The following is a 3,364-nucleotide window of genomic DNA, read 5'->3' as shown; positions in this document are numbered from 1 at the left end:
ATGTGTGCAAGATGTTCCGAACACAAGCATTTCGAGGTCAATCAGGGATGCAACAAGATGAAACTTTAAAACATGTCAGCATTGTACTTTCTATTCGAACAAGTGGATGTAGCAGTCCCAAGTGATGGAAACATCAGAAAGAAGGAACACAGGAAACTCGAGAAATACCAAGGGCTCAGAGAGGCGCTGAAGAGAGCCAGGAAGGTAAACGTGACAGTTGTGCCAGGAGTGGTCGGCGCACTCGGGGCAGTGACCCCCAAACTAGATGAGTGGTTGCAACAGATCCCGGGAACTACATCGGACATCTCAGTCCAGAAATGTGCAGTGCTGGGAACAGCAAGGATACTGTGCAGAACTCTCAAGCTTCCTGGCCTCTGAGGACCTGAGCTGAATAGGGGACGGACACCACCCGAGGGGTGAGATGGGGATTATTTTATATAATGAAAAAAGCATTACTGTATGTCATCATTAACAATGATAATTTTCAAATTCATTACAACAAAAACAGAAAATACTTTTCAATGCACTCAAAGAAAAGAAAACTTCAGCATCAAAATGAGAAGGTAGATGAAATACAATTTGCCTGATGAAGCCTGATTCGATGGGAGTGGAAAATTTCAGAGATAACTGTTCATCTCATCATCACACTTGTGATTCTGAATCTGAGACTTCCACAAGAATCTTTGGCCACAAACTGAGCAGGAAAAAGGTTTCTCACCAGTGTGGGTTCTTGTGTGTCCTATTAAGTGTCCCTTCCGGGGGAATCTTTTTCCACAAACTGAGCATGAATAGGGTTTCTCGCCAGTGTGTGTTCTGGTGTGTATTTTTAAGGTTCCCTTCCTCGAGAATCTTTGGCCACAGACTGAGCAGGAAAAAGGTTTCTCACCAGTGTGGATGCTTGTGTGTACCACTAAGTATCCCTTCCGGCGGAATGTTTTTCCACAAACTGAGCATGAATAGGGTGTCTCGCCAGTGTGTGTTCTGGTGTGTATTTTTAAGGTTCCCTTCCTCGAGAATCTTTGGCCACAAACTGAGCAGGAAAAAGGTTTCTCACCAGTGTGGGTTCTGGTGTGTCTTTTTAAGTTCCCCTTCTGAGAGAATCTTTGGCCACAAACTAAGCAGGCAAAAGGCTTCTCACCAGTGTGGATTCTCACATGTATTTTCAAAGCACTCTGTGAGGTAAATATCTTCCCACACTGAGAACATTTCCAGGGTTTGTATTCAGTGTGACATGTCAAATCACCATCAGACTCTTCATCCTCATCATCATCAACATTTGATGTTGTGTTATCACCATCTTTCGTGCAAGGGTAATTTAGCTCTTCCTCTCTTTTAATGTATGGGACCTGCTGTTCTTCCTCTTTGTTCTCCTCTTCCTCTTTAATGTGAAAGGGCTCTGCATCCAGCCGCTCAGGACAAGCATCTACGCTGATATCTGCAAGACAAGAAGACAAAAACACCCATGGAATTCTGGTTTATAATTATAACGAAGATTAGTTCAGATCACAACTCAAAATGTGACATGACCAGCATCACATATTAGTGGTGGATTTTTCTCTCTTTGATTATTTTTATCAATGGTGGTGGTTTATTATTATTTTTTTAATCCTTGGGTATTTGTGAAAAAGACTTCTACAGAGCCTGACACTGCACATTTTTGAGTGGTGGATAAGTCCAGAGCGCAAATTCTACTGCGTGATTTACCTTTCGTGGGATGTTTCTGGACCGCGATAAAAAGTCATTACAAAAATACTGATATAGATATATATATCTATATCAGTATTTTCACAACTATAAGGCACCATTAAAAGTCTTAAATTTTCTCCAAAACCGACAGGACGCCTTATAATGCGGTGCGTGTAGTGTATGCACCAAGTTCCAAAGCCTGACTGAGAGCACTCCCAGCTGACACGCTGTTTATGTAGAGAAAAGGTGGACGTGAGTGACGACAGGCACGCGGAAGTCCGCCAATGAGTGAAGGGTGAGCGTGTAAGAGTACGCTAAAGGAACATCCCTAGCAGGTACCAGTCGCCAATGAGTGAAGAGTAGGCATGTAAGAGGACCCAAAAGGCACACCCCTAGCAGGTACCAGTCGCGTGAGTACATTGTAAAATGGCTAAATAAAGTACAACCGAACTCAGTTTTGCTTCCGTTGCCTTTTTAAAAACGTGTTTTTAGCGTGTGTCCGTATGTCTTAGCCGCTACCGTATGCTTTAAGCTAACATACCTGGTATGTTTTAGCGTGCATGCATGCTCCCGTATGCTTCAAGCTAACGTGTTTTTAGCGTGCGTGCATGCATGCCTTATGTTTAAGCTGGCGTATGTATTACCATGCCTGGCTGCGCCCAAATATACAGTGCGTTTTGTGTATGTGTCAAATAGAGAGAGAGAGAGAGAGAGAGAGAGAGAGAGAGAGAGAGAGAGAAAAGGCGGACGTGAGTGAGGACAGGCATGCAGCGAAGAAATCTGTCAATGAGTGAAGGGTGGGCGTGTAAGCGGACGCTAAAGGCACGCCTCTAGCAGGTACCAGCACCTGTATAAAGTGTGGGTATGTGCATTTTAAAAATTAATTAATTACTTTAAAACTAGTTACAGTGAAACTCCTCTAGAACAAAACCTACATGGGCGAAAATACCCCCTAATGTGAAAAAAATTTTCATGCATTAACATCATTCCCATTCTACTGCCCCCCATACGACGAAAAACCCCCTGTTGCGTCATATGAAATAATTTTCTCTGCTCCAGCCTCACGAAGACATTCACTACAACGAAGTCTTATCCAACAGCGACTTCTACTGCTTCGTTTGGAAACAGCAACAGCAACCACCACACTGGTTTACATAGTGAACAATGTTTATTTCGGTCACAGCTGCGAGTTTCCTGAACGCAACTTACTCATAGCTGCTCTGCCATTGGCTTACCGAGCATCATCCTGGCCTCCGTTTGGCTCAGAGGGACCTCACTGTCTATGGTGTAGATACTGAAGCTCGATCCGTAGAAGATATAGTGGAATGCATCCGATTAGTTGCTCAGAGTAAATTGCTTATGGCTCGACGGACATTCAAATAAATGAACGTTTCCTCGTATTACAAGTAAAGCATTATCATGCTAAAAACCTTACGCTACCTGGAGTGCTAATGAGAGAGAAGCGCTCCAGTTAGCGTAAGGTTTTTAGCCTTCGAGAGCTAACTATGGCCATCGAGGACTACGAAGCGTCTCAAGGCTGGTTTAAAAGTTCATTGCATGACATCAGTTGAGCAACGCTGTCTTGGGTGGCGATCGAGGGGAGGTCGAGTTGGAGACAGTGAGGTGGTGGAAAGAAAACAGTTAGATTCAGACGAGCATGGACGTTGCATTGCTAAAA

Source organism: Hippocampus comes, unplaced genomic scaffold (assembly GCF_001891065.2).
Source record: "Hippocampus comes isolate QL1 unplaced genomic scaffold, H_comes_QL1_v1.1 scaffold672, whole genome shotgun sequence".
Classification (NCBI taxonomy): Eukaryota; Metazoa; Chordata; class Actinopteri; order Syngnathiformes; family Syngnathidae; genus Hippocampus; species Hippocampus comes.
The sequence above is the reverse complement of the archived record's forward strand: the minus strand, read 5'-3'. Positions refer to the sequence as shown.